Genomic DNA, 14,267 nt, shown 5'->3' with positions numbered 1-14,267 from the left:
ATAGCAATAGATCATGGAAGACTACATTAATATAATTGATAATATAATGTATCTGTTAAGGTTACAGTGAATAATGAGCCGTTAAACTGTGTGATCACTAACTGAATATTCATGGTCTACATTCATGTGAAACAGCAAATACCGGTTTTAGAAATTATCTTAATCAGTTCCCAAGCAGTATGAATACTGAGGACAGGGTGAATATTGCTTTGTTTCCCAGAATATGGGAAATCTTCATTTTGAGAAGTTTTGCTCTGAAAAATTCTTAGAATTTTTACTATTTTTGGGGGAAAAATTGTGTGCTCAGAAATCTTGGAGTTTTAAGGAGTTTGGAATCATTTTTATTAGCCAAAGATAAGAAATAACTATGATAATTACACATTTAAAGAGAGAAGCATTCAAGTGAAATGATAAAGAGAATTGTTCCACTTTTATGAAATTGTTCCTCATTTATGAAAAATGTATCATTATCTCAGAAGAAGAGTGTATGATGAGCGTTGAACTGGATGCCACCATTAAAGAGAAACTCAGCATTGAATTGAAGTATTAAGTGGACAACCCCTTTTATAAATTCAAAATAGGAATTGTTTTGAAGTACTTTCTTTGAAGACACAATACATGAGGCTCCTTTTAAAAAACTGCTCACTTCCAGGACGTTCCTTCACCGAAGCATAACTTTATCCCGTGAGGGAGCCATCCTTCCTCGGGAGCTCTGTGGAAGTGTGTGTCTCAGGCGTCACGCTCCGTGCGTGTGTGTCCAAGTTTCTTCTAGGCAGTGTGCAAAGCAGCCTTCTGGCACTTGTTGGAAGTCACGTATGACTGAAATTCCATCTGGTGAGCACAGGACGTCCCTTCCTTGTCCTTCTAGCCATTTTACTAGCATGGCCTCTTGTCATCCTGGTCACTTTGATGTCAAACGGTGGTTATCATTCAAACTTCACTTTTATGCCGGAATGATATGGAACAAACACAATCCCCCGGTTCTGCGGTGGCTGTGCCCCAGCCCAGTGGGTCACTGAACATTAGTTCTGATTCCGTGTACTGGCTTCCCCTGTATATGCACCAGTACAGTGCCCTTTCTCTTAATTAAGCATTCCAGGTACCCATGACTTTTGCAGTATAAAGTGTTAGAGCAAAACTAACTAATTTTTTTTCACAGTTTCACAGGTAGATGTGTTCTTCCCCAACACCACTGTAGCAACCTCAATATGCGTTGTTTTCTTTTTAAGTAAATAACTCTTACTTTTTTACTAAAGGAAGGACTTTATGGTTCCTTTGACGCACAGAGGACCATTATTAGGTAAATAATGTGATACTCTGACGGTGACTCTAATAGCAAATGGTTTCCTGACCAGCGGGCGGGTAGCATATACGAAGTGGATATGCTGGACAAAGGGATTTTCACCTTGTGGAAAGAGACTGGGAGTTCATTGTGTTCTTCAGCTGTGTGTGGTTTGAGACTTAGGAATCCTGTATCTCGACTTTCCCAACTAATAGAGTTGAGCGTAGAAAACTGAATTCACAGGAAGGGAACTTCTGGTTTGTTCTAGGACCTTATATGAAAGTCCACAGATGCTCACATCTTTTATAAAGTGCTGTAGCTTTTGTACAGAACCCACTTCATTCTTACTATATTTTACATCACCCCTATAATATACCCAATACAATATAAATGGCGGGTAAATAGCTGTGCATGATACAGTGTAGAGAAGAATGTCACAGTTATTATTATGCCATTATTAATATTATATATTATTATATAATAATAATGTCATTACTCTCTAAACTGTATCAGGGGTCAGAACATTCTGTACATTCTCAGGAGAATAGGCTACCCCCCACTAAATATTTTCCATCCAATTTGTCTAAATCCACAGATGCAAAACCTTTATATACAGGGGTGGGGGCATCCACAGTATTTCTCTTTGACCTGTGTAGACATGTGGGGTAACCACATCACAGCCACATTTAATTTAGTTGCATGGCGGATGCTGGCTTTAAGGGCCTAAGAGTTTCATTAACTTCATATAGCCTCTTCACTGACCGGTTCTTAAATTTCCTGATACGTAAACTGAGACTACATCACTGGACCACTGTGAGAAATGAACAAGGAAACAGAGTGTGTGGTCTTCAGAGTACTGTTAGAGAAAGAGAAAAACGCGTTGAGTACTGTTGGTAACTTGACATTTTAGGCGATCCTTGTGACTCAGTTGCGCGTCCTTCTAAATCAGGACGTGTCATTCCACACATCAGCTTCTCTTTCTTTTCTCGTATTTTCATGGGTTGTCCCAACCCCACCTGCTCCGTGCTTTTTAATTCCTTTCGAGTTTGAACCTGTAAGGGTCTGCCTGCCGCTGACAGTTCCTGGTTCCTCAGCCGTCCTGAGGTCCGCTTGCTCCTTGTGTGTGCAGGGTGTAAACCAACCCTCCTTTCATTTCGGGAAGCATCTAGATTGCACGGAGCTAGAAATGGCAGTCTCTTGAGTTCGAGCTGTAATACGAAAGCGCTATGTTGGAAACAAAGAGGATTTTCGTTTTTTTCCTCTCAGGAAATGGTTTCCAGGTAAATAATTAGTAAAATCGCATCTGGATTTGATTTGCCTCTCATGGTAGGTTGCAGGTTTTCAAAGTGATTTCTTCTGACATATCCAGGTTAAAAGACGTCTTTCCGTGTAAAGGGTGAGTTTGGAAGTTGGCTTACCGCACATGGAGCTGCTTCGAAACACATGTCCCAAACTACTGTTTGCATTCTTATAGGGTTATAGTTTTGCTGACTGCAACAAAAAGAAAGGCCCTCTAGTTCTTACTGGGTCAAGATGTATTTTAAAATATCAACATTTTTTTTTTCAGGATTTTTCTTTTCTTTTTTCATACTTATAAAAAGTCTTGGAGATTTTCCTGCAAAACTTTTAACCAGCTTTATCCCAGTAAGGAAACTCCAGAGTGTGTGTTTTCCCTGGTTCAGCCTGGCTCTTCAAGGACTTGGATGTATATATTGGTGTCTGTGGCACAGTTCTTGGTACAGAATACAGTGGTTTGTGAGTAGGTCGTCAGTCTCTGATGAAATGATTAAGTGGGAGACTGGCTGACCAGGCTGTTTGGGGGGGACAATAGAGGGGACTTATTTGTGGAGTCTGTGTGACTTGCATTACAAAACCAAACTGGCTCAAGTTCAAATCCTAGCTCTGCCTCTTACCCACAAGTTCCTCAGATTTGCTGAGCCTTGGTTACTGTCTACTTTACAGTTAAATGAGGCCGTGTCTGACTGTTGGCAAATGACTGATCCTGTCCTGGTTAGGGTTACTATTGCTGCGATGAAACACCGTGACTGAAGCAACCTGGGGAGGAAAGGGTTGATTTGGCTTATACTTCCATATCATCTCATCGAAGGAAGTCAGGACAGGAACTCAAGCAGAGCAGGAACCTGGAGGCAGGAGCTGATGCAGAGGCCATGGAGGAGTGCTGCTTTCTGGCTTGCTCCCCAGGGCTTGCTCAGTCTGCTTTCTTAAATGGAGTCAGTGACTGTTTTAAAAGGTGCTCTACAGAATTATTTCCTGTGTGTTTGTTTGCTACCAGAGAATACGATGAGAAAATATTGATGGAAACATCTGCTTTAAATATTGGCCTTAAATATTTTTCCCTGTGCCATAATTAACCAAATATTTTTTTTTAAACGACAGCCTAGAGCCAGTGAGATGACTCAGCAGGTAAATGAAATTGCCACAGAGGTGAATGACCTTAGTTCCATCCCTGGGACCACATTATGGAACAAGAAAACTGACGCTTGTGACCTCCACATACATACCCACCTGCTCTCACACACACACAAATACATAAATAAAATAGCATCCAATAACTATAAAATGTAATCAAATATCTATTAAAAATAAATGCTAGTAAAATATTATTAACTAACTTATAGATACCATAAATGTAGGGTTAAGTTGAACCTATAGTAAATCTTTTTTTAGCATCGCCTATTTTGATTCGATTATGTCTAGAGTAATTTCTTTTCCTAGCATAAGAATTATATACATTTGTAAGATTTTTCTTACATTGTGATGCTTAGGTTATTGTATTGAGACCTGTTAAACCTCAGTTTAAACCGATGAAGTGTGGGCTTGATGAAGTGTGGGCTTTGTAGCTAACTAAAGGTTTGGCTTTGAATTAAACATCAAAGGGCTTTTTGACTGCACCTGGCATTACCCACTCTCCCCACCACGTATCTAGTCCAGGATTTCTTTGGGGTGAAGGGTGGCATGTGTGGTGAAGGGCAATGCCCTCCAATTGCCTTCGAAGGAGTGTGCACACACATGGAGAACATATGCACACACACGGAGAACATAATGGTCTCTTTTAGCTTTGTTTAATTTGTCATCACTTTCGTATATTTGGCCTTGAGACCCTTCCCTCCTATGTTCTTACCACACAACGTTCCCCTTTCCTCTCCTTTGGATGAACATTTACCATTCTGCAGACTGTTTTAGACACATAGCAATTTGAGCATGATTTTGTTATGTTAAATAATACATGTGGATGGCCTCTGCTCTGGTCATATTTGTTTTTAGTTCTTTGTTTGTTTTTTACTTTTTGATATAAGGTCTCACTACGTAGCCTTGGCTGCCCTAGTACTTGCTATATATAGTCCAGGCTGGCCTTGAACTCACAGAGATTCACCTGCCTCAGCCTCCTGAGTGCTGGGATTAAAGGCATGCACCACCATGCTAATTTTCTGTTCTTAGGACCATAAACATCATAGGGACATTCATAATAGTATGATAAGAAAATGGATTCATGTTAGTAAATGTCTTGCTTTCCTTGTCTTGGGTCATGTTCTGTTGGCATGGATCGTAACAAAAGTTAGTTAAAAGCCCACGTCCATCAGATGAATGTATCTACTTTTTAATTTGATCTAGCACATTGTAGGAACCTGCATAATTGACAAATGTTTCTGTGCTAACTATGATGCAGGCTATTGATGTCCTTCTTAGAAGCAGCTGCAGTAGTGAGTGGTCCTCACCCCACACATGGAAACTGTGGGCAGTTAGTTTCCAGGACGATGGAGCCTGGTGCTTTCCCTCTTGATAACTGCCATGTTGACTGTCTCAGCTGCGAAGCTCATCATCATTCAGGATGCCCATTCGCCTATGCTGTTTGCTTGTTATTTAAGAATGAGAAAACAATTCCCAGTAAACTCAAGGGGCAAAGTCTCATTATCTACTCATACTATGACCTTTACGATCAGAAAAAACATTACTTGTCAATCACAGGTAGCTCGACATAGTTGGACTTAATTGGATTCACCTCTCGAGAGAAGGTACCCGATTTTGGCCAGCTAGTCGGGGAGGGACACCAGTGTTTCACAGTGGAGCCTGCAGTTTGGTTGATTTCCAGAATCTGTCTTGTGTGATCCCAAAATGCCATCATGTTTAGGCAATGACACTTGATTCTAGTTCTTTTAGCCTGTGAGGATAGAGAACTCCAAAGTGAAAAGCTTTGCTGCTTTCCCAGAGCGTGCTTGGGGTTGGTGAGACGGATAAAACACTTCAACCTTATGGTGTCTTCTTAAATGCTAAGTAGAAATTGAAGCAGAGGATGCGGCACGGAAGACCTGGAGGACGGCAAGTGTAAGGTCGGGTTGTGTTCCCAAAGGTCTCGCCCACGTGAAGTCTGAGACGCGGAAGGTGGAAACAGCTCTTTGGGTGGGAGCATTGCTGTCAGGGGGCCACGTGGCTGCTGTGGGTGAGTGGGGAGGAGTCACTGGGGATGAGCTGGGAGGGAAAGGAAGCTGTTAGACAGTTTGCAGCAGCAGAGTGACCCGATATAGCATCTTAATGGATCATTTTCACAGCAGTGTAAAACCATAAATAAACCTACTGTACGCATTTACAAAAAAATCCAATGTAAACAAGAAAGAAAGAAGCTTTATAGGGGAGTGAGTAGTCTGTGTTCCATTTAATAAGTGGAAAAAATGAAAGTACCTTTAAAGTAGTCAAATCATTTGGATGTTGAATGTAGATCTGGGGCCCATTTTATTCTAGTCTTAAAAATCACATACTAAATGTATTTATTTGAATCAGTGCCTCATTTTTGAAGGCACAAACCTAGTAATAGACATGGTAGTTTTTTAATATCGCTCAGAACCAGTAGTGTGGGTTCTTTTTACATCCTTTTCCTCAGCAATGTGATGCGGTAAACCTTCCAAAGTATATACAGATAAAATCCCCACCCAGCTTTTCCTAGGTGTTGTTTAACTGTTTCCTCTGAGATTGAAACGTTTGGTGCTACCCTGAAGCTCCCTAGGCAAGAAGGTAAACAATTCAGAATAGCTTCAGGAAGTCCCTAAAACTGACCAGATTCACTAGGACCCTTTCTGCCAAAGTAAGCCATAAAAGCTGAGAATCCCTCAGACAAGCCAAGCTACAAAGAAGATTCTGAGACCCTTAAAGAAACAGAAGCCAGCTGAGCTTCCTGGAAGAGGTTTAGATCAACTGAGCATAGGATAAAAGGGCCAGGAAAAAAAACACCCTGACCCTGACTTGACCCTGAGACCAGGCCTAAGGAAGGAACACCCTGACCTTGACTTGACCCCAAGCTAGAGACAAAGAGTTCTGAGACTTGGAAATCCCTACACCCTTGATGCAGACTCAGGGTTAACAGGTAATTTTCCCTATAGTAGGACACTTTCCCACTAAGCTCACGGCGCATGATCCAAAAACCCTATAAGAGCCTTTCTCCCTGTTCAGACCTCTGTTGTGTCTCTTCTGATTCAGAGGCAGCCAGCATTCTGTTCTCCCCAGCAAATCTCTTATTGGAAGTGTTTTGCTTGGTTTGATTTTGTGGTATTCTTGGCTCCTGACTGCCAAGATGCTCTTGCACTGGGAAAAAAAAAAAAAACAAAAAAAAAACCTTACATCAAGGCACCTAGAAAGGACACTCTCCAACCTGTTAAGCTGCCTGCAGGCTGTGCAGTGTGCTCCAGGTTCCCGGCTTTGTGAGCTGTCACTTGGCGTGGGCCTTGGTAAAGCAGCTTGTCTTTGAGTCATTCCTGCTTCTCTAAGTAACCCTTTACCCATATACTCCTGTAAATAACCCCGATAAGACTCACTGGTTCGCCAAGTTGAACTTTGGTGGTACCTGTACTTTGCTCTGTCATGGGATCCCAGTCTCTATCTGGAGTGAGTAGACCTCAGGGAATGCTTTGTCACACAACATAATTGGCACCGGAACAGGGACACGGCAGAACCAAAGATGAGTTGGGAGGAATGAGTAGTGGATGGCGCTGGCTATGGGGTGGCAAGGCATGCGACCAAGGTCAGGCAGCCTGAGGGGAGAGCATCCGTGGAAGAAATTCTGGCAGTTTTCTTTTCCTGCGTGGTGTGTGTTAATGTGCTTTTTTTTTTGCCGTGACAGGGGTTGCATGGTTCTTGCTATGTGTAGCGAGACCTCAAAGTAAAGGTAAGCCATTAGTATTAGGAGTGTCTGTGGGAGGAGTCCCAGGAGGGCAGCCTTTGTCTCCGTGGTATGTGGTGGTATGCCTGCTGGATGAATGGGGTCTACCACATGAATGTGGAGGTACCCGGGAAACAGTTAAAGGTTTGGAGAAAAAATCCGCAGTCTTTAGGTGTAGTGCACAAGGGTGGGGCTCAACAATGAACAGTAGCAAAAGTTGCCTGGCCGGATGTTGTGTGTGGTTCGGAATGGCCCTGAGGAGGCAGCCGACTGACCTTGTTTGTGTAGAGGAACGATTGCAGTAAGAAAGGGAGATGTGGCTAGCATCCTCCTTGGTAGCTTCTGAGCTGGCAAGTGAATTAGATGAAACCTCTTTTTATCCAAGAGACAGCTGGTTCAAAAAAAAAAAAAAAGTAAAACAAAACAATAGAAGAGACCCCTCAGGCTCATCCTTCAGTAGAAAAAGTGGAGACACCTGTGGTCCAGTGTGCGGAGGGGGGGCCTTTATGATGGCCCAGAGTAAGAAATGAGTGTGATCAGGAAATACTCAGCCCTTGGGCTGTTGGAACTGGGGAAGACTTTTCAACAAGCAATAAAAGCCTGTCACAGTCTAGCTGGTGAGGCTGTTGGCCACAGGAGCAGATGGGATCATCCTGACTGCCGTGGGGGCAGAAAAGCAGAGTAATATCATATTATATATATAATATTATGATATTATAACCTTTCATCCTCTCTCAAGACAAAAGCCATATAATCTTAAGACAATATGAGGGAAATCAGTGCCTGATGGACTGGCTTATTAAATCCGTTAGGAGTACTGGGTTATTTCCATCTGAGGTGCCTACAAATAGCGGGGGCCCGGAGGCTGATAGAGGAAGGCCAGATGCTAGTGAGGAGCCAGGACTATGAGAAGCTGTGTTGGAGCACTGAGCCATGCAGAAGAAGGCTGACAGAGCAATTAAAGAAAAGGGGATCCAGCAGGGAGCTGGAGGCTGGCTTTGAGGGTTGGCGGCTTCGCTGGGTCCCTTGGTGGGACAAGATCTTTATGAAGCAGGAATGGCTTTGACAGATCTCAGGAACGTAGACCAACATGGAAAGAGAGTTGGTAAAGTGAGAGAGTGTCCAAGGTGAGATAAGAAAAAGGTAAAAACAAGAGAAAGGTCTGTCTGGATGACTGGAAGACAAATGTGACGGTTTGTTTCGAGCTAGAGTTCATGTGGAAAAAAAAATGACAAAAAGCCAAACTGTGTGCTAAGAGCTGCTGGGAGGCTTGGAAGCCTGAGGAACAGTTCATGGAAGACAGCGATGATAGAGCAATATGGGTGGAAATGATTAAGCCTCTTCCAGGGGTGGGTATGTATCCACCCAGAGTAAGGGGAGCTACATTTCCCTCCAGTAAGAGGGTATGCTAGGGCTGGAGAGGGTTTGCCAATCCAGAAGCTGCCTAACAGCCAAGTATGGTGAATGCAGAGGCAAGAGCTTCAGCCATAGCCCTCTGTGCTGACCCAGGGCCGCTCCGACCCAGGGAGCCAGCAGGCGCGACAGGGCAGAGCAGGGCCCTCTTCCCGCCTTGGCACTGAGGAGGTCTGAGCCAATTAAGTCGCACCCTTGAAGTTCATCCTGCATGGAGAAATGTAGGGGGTGCTCCATGGAAGAGCTCCAGGATCTGGAAACGTAATGGCTCAAGAGAGAATGACCGAGGGTTCCAGGGAGCTAATTAAGTTAGTGCCTCCAATCCAACTTTGATCTGTGGAGGAAGCAGCTAATGAAAGTGGATTATACCTTTTCTATGCTGTATTAGAACTTGCAGTGTTTGACTTTAGTACAATCTTAGTTGTGAGACCCTGGGGTCATCTGACACTTGCTCAGAACAGATGACAACAGACTCTCACAGTGCTTCGCCAAGGCTCTCCTTGTAAGCCCACTATTTGTTATGGGATGGAGGTTCAGGACGTTGTCTTGTCCGACCCATCCTTTGGAAAAAGGTTTTGTTGTATAGATGATGTAATAATGATAACCTCTGGGTATTTCCCCGATTTGGAAAGCCTTTGGAGAGGCAACCAAGTATGATGGTGTGCTCACCTACCTCATAACCCTATGGGACTGGGCTAATTAAGAAAAAAAAAATCCAAGAGGTACCCTACTTGGGTGGAAAAGAACACTCCCAGAAGCCATAAGTTTATTGAATGAAAACCTTGGTGCCAGGGATGGGTTACCTCCCTGTGAACTGTTGGTCAGGGAAGTCCCTGAAGCCCCTCTAAACCTCAAAGGTTATTGCTACTATTGTGGTTATATGCCAAAATGAAATGGCGAGCCCTATTGCCGGGAGCTCCAGGCCATGAAGAAGTTAGGCTGGGACTGACCGGGAAACTCCCACCGGAGGCTGGCTTTCATAGTGGCAGAAGCCGCCATGCAGGCTGCTGGTAGAAAACTGTCACCAACATTCCCGTTGGGCTGTGGACCCTGCGTGCTAAAATACCACATGCCAGGCACGAAGTGCCCGCTTGTGCAATCATGACTCGGCTCTCAAGGGTAAGACCAATAGCCTTCTCTGGAATTTAAGGCCTGTTCTACAAGAAGGAGTTCACCATGTCTGGAACTGTAAGCCAGGATAAAAACCTGTGCCCAGAGAGGTCAAAGAACCCAGTAGAAAAACAACTCTCTCTCTCTCTTTTTTTTTTTTTTTTGATAAATGTGTGTTTCTACCCATAGATCGCTTGTGGTTGTCAGCCTCACCACATAACCACCGGTGAGGCTTCTGAGATCATGTGACTGTTACTGGGGCACGGTAGCCTATGTCTTAGCCATAGGTGGACGTCTGTGGTCACCCCACCCCCCACCCCAAGGCTCAGAGTAAGCAGCAAAAGCTAAGAGTCTCTTCCAGACAAGCCTAGCTACGTAGAAGACTCATAGACCCAGGGAGAAGCAGAAACCAGCCGAGCTGTCTGGAAGAGGTTTAGACCAACTGATGAGTGTGTTGTGTCTCCCCGGGAAGTTTTGTCACACAACACTAGTGTGGTTCACGGTCAACTTAGAATTCAATGCAAACGAAAGCTATCAGGGTGAATCAGTGCTGTGTCGCCATGGGATGTTGAAATGGGTGGCTTTTCTTCCCTTTTTTTCGGAAGAGCTGTTAGTCAAGATGTCAGATTACTGCACTCATTTGAACTAGACAAGGACAGCAGCTAAAAACTTCAGTGTGCACATTCCATGACCTGCTCAGAGCATTTCAAAGTACCTTTCACATGATAGATACTGTGGAAATATTTAAATCGAAAACTTGATCTCGAACATTACTATCGTTTTTTATTTAAATTTTTAAAAATAATAATAGGCTTCCTGCAATAGTTTTCCTTGAGTGATAGGCCCCAACCCTGAAGCAATGCCATTGGGAACATTGGATTTAATTGCTTTGGGGCTAAAAGCAGTCTATAAGGAATATAAGGAATTCTTTGTTGGGCAAATACTTCGCTAGGAAGGTTGAGTTAGGCTTTTCTCATGACCCTTTTGCTCACCATACCATATCTATGACTGGTGGCCTGTGTCATCAACTGGGGAGAGAAGGCTGTGAAGATCTGGGAGCTCCTGAAGAGCACTGGGTGACTCCCGTGACCATCTCCCATGAGATCTACTGACATGAGCCACAAGCTAGTAAGCACTTGGATGCTTTTGAGACCTCGGTGCCTGATGAGAATGTGTTACCCTCACTCTCAGATTAGTAAAGCTGTAAGCTTTCATCTGCAAGTCTGCTTTCATGTTCTTCTGAGTGTGTGCATCTCCTCATATATTCCTCTGCTTTTATTATTCCTTCTTAATTCAGGAAAAATCTATTGCCGAGCAGTTCGCGTGCCTATGTGAAAACTTTTGAGATACATACCCCAACAGCTTCTTCTCATGGTAGAGTTCCATTTGCCAAAACGCAGCTGCTCATTTTGTGTTAATTATGGCTCTCTGTAATTGGGGGTACACTTGATTGTTCCCTGTGCTCCAGACTTCAGAGTCCATACCATTCTCCAATATTTGTCTGGATTTTTACTGGTGCTCACAACTGAACACTATGAAATGCTCCCAAATCGGAAGCCTTTTGATGTCGTGTCCGAGGCTTTAAAAGTTTTAGATTGTGAAGCATTTTGGGTTTCCAATTCTCAAAGGAAGGATCCTCACCTGTGCTTGCATTATGAGACACATCATTGAAACAATATCCCAAGAATGGGCCACCTACTGCAAAGAGAACCTCATTAGCACAATCTTCTGCCAGCTAGCATCTCTCCTCACCCACACCTTTGCCTTACCACTATCGCTTCTGAATTTTATGTAAATAACTTAGCTTGTTCTTAATAGTGCTGATTTTTTTTTCTCCTTGATCTTTAAATACTATGTATTTTAATTTTATGCTTTTGTTAAGTCCTGTGAAATCATAGTATTTTGTACATAGTCTCCTGAGATTTGTTCTTTTTAATTCATTGTGGGTTTTTTTTTTTTTTTTTTTGGGAAATCATTTATACTGCTGTATTAGTCCATTTATTTTCTCAGCTGGATAGTATTACGCTGCGGGAATTCATTCACTCCCTTGTTGGTTGATATGTGGGTGCTTTTGTTTGCTTGCTTCACTTTGGTTTTGGATTTGTTGCTTTCCTGTTTCTGTGATAACATACCACGACCACAGGCAACTAAGCCAAAAAGAGTTTACACAGGCTTGCGGGTGTCCCCGAGGTTAGAGTCCATTGTGGCAAAGGAAGACACAGCCCCAGGGGGCAGGAGCGGGAAGCTGGCGGATCACATCTTTCGTCCATACACAGGACAGAGGGAGAAGGAGGGCACGCGGGAAGTGAGGTGAGCCCATACATCCTCAAAGCCTGCCCCAGGAATGTACTTCCTCCAGTGAGGCTGCGCCACCTGAAGGTTCCATAACCTCCTTAAACAGTGTCACCAACTGGGAACCCAGTGTCCATTATGTCCACAGCAGCCGTCTCTGTATTGGTATATTGATGCGCACGTATGATGCACTTACAGTCATATGTGCACACACACACAATAGCTGTTACAAAGCATTGTCGAAGTCAACTTTGGTTTCACATAGGGAAGACTCTAGATTGCCTACCCAAAAGAGAAATGTCGACAGTATTCAGTTATTTGAGCCTGTGCTAAAGCGTTTTCAGAAGGCGTTAGACCAATTTATGTTTCCAGTATCAAGCTGCCATTCGGCTACGGCCTTGCCAAATCTTGGCACACTCAGGGGCCTTAACTTTTCCCAGTTTGGTGGAAGCAAATAGGGTTTTTCTTGTTCTTTTTGAAGCTGGTTGCAATTTATTAATTAAAGAAGTGGGTTTTTTTTTAATTTTTTTATTTTAAAGGATGGTGGTAGCATATCCTGAGAACTTCAAGAGAGAGTTCTGGGAGACGGCATCTTTTTGTGGTATCATTTGCTTTTCTGTGCTTCCTAACAAGGTGTTCAACACTGCTTGACATCACTGTTCACTATTGTTAGAGTCTTCCACGAAGTGTTTATGTGTGAGTGGTGTGGATATAGGTCAGTTGGTCCAGTGCTGGCTCACCATGCCCAAGTCCTTCAGTGCCCAGCACTACAGATAATAATAATTTCAATTTTTGTTATTGTTGTTGTTTTGGTTTTTTTTTTAAGAGGAGAAAAGAAAGGAAGACTTATTCATGTCTTCTACAACTTTTCATTCACTAATTCACATAGAAATTGAAAATTGGTTAAGGCTACCTTCTCTGCATTTTATTTTTAAAGTAAAATTTTGTGGGAAACACACACATACATTTGCACATGTGTGATGGTACTATTTTTTTTTTTTTTACCATGAGTTTTACGGTTTATTTTTTGTTTTTCTTTATTATATTTATTAATGAATGGACGTTTTTAATGTTAGTGCAATTGGATTCATTATTCTTTTTAGTTAGCCCTTTGTGTGTCTTAAGAAGCCTTCCCTGGCTGTTCATATTCTCTTTCTTTCTACCTCATTCTCTTGCTCTCTCCTTTTCTCTGAGACAAGGGCCCAAACTAGCCTTGAACCTGCTACGTATGTAGCTGCGGATGGCCTTGAATTCCCCATCCTTCCACCTCAGCCTATAACACTGCTCCGCTCAGGGTTCATAATCTCTTATGTATCGTTTGTAAAACATTAGACTCCTGCTGCCTTCATGTTTGAAACTCTAATTCCTCTGGAATGTGTGTTTTGTGACAACCGCGGGGATCCAGTTTGTTTTTCTCAGTCGGTAGGTAACTAATTGTTTCAGGACACTGAGTGACTGCCTCCTTTGCTCTGCCATGAGCTAAGATGCGGCTCCTGTCACATGTGATGGCTCTATCCAGAGGTCACTTGTCCGTTTCCGCAGAGCACGCTGACTCCACCAACTTAACTTTCAGAGCTTCACGGCGATTCCCGGTGTTTGGCAGAGCTCGGGGGGCCTCTCTGTGGTCTTTGTGGCTCAGTGGAGTGATGCGATTGGCTGTTTCAGGTCCGTTAGAGTCGGTGTATAAAGGCTTTGGAAATTAGATGGACACTGTGTGGTGTGCATTGGCTGGGGTTGGGAGGAATCCATTTCTTCCACTGGGGCTTCCTGCTCATGATGAGGTGGGTTGTGTAGTTTCTGCTGTTAAAGTCTCCAACATACTTTCCGAGACAAGAGTGGACGGTGTTTAGAACTTACTTTTATTCTTTAGGTATGTTTTGTTGTTGAGGGTTTTTGTGTAAGTTTCTGGTTTTTTGTTTGTTTTGTTTTGTTTTTGTTTTTTTATACCAATGTGCTGTAGTGTTGACTGTTTTCAGTAAGTGTCATAAAATTGACATGTTT

The 14,267-nt window shown here is 43.1% G+C and overlaps 1 protein-coding gene across 3 annotated transcripts in view; it reads left to right on the top strand.

Annotated features, from left to right (window-relative positions):
* The window catches only part of Nrip1 (nuclear receptor interacting protein 1), an 87,358-nt gene that overhangs the window by 21,048 nt on the left and 52,043 nt on the right, over positions 1-14,267 (top strand). The gene's annotated exons all lie outside the window — the stretch shown is intronic.

Source organism: Peromyscus maniculatus, chromosome 12 (assembly GCF_049852395.1).
Source record: "Peromyscus maniculatus bairdii isolate BWxNUB_F1_BW_parent chromosome 12, HU_Pman_BW_mat_3.1, whole genome shotgun sequence".
Classification (NCBI taxonomy): domain Eukaryota; kingdom Metazoa; phylum Chordata; class Mammalia; order Rodentia; family Cricetidae; genus Peromyscus; species Peromyscus maniculatus.
Note: the sequence above shows the minus strand (reverse complement) of the source record. Positions and strands in the feature narration are given on the sequence as shown.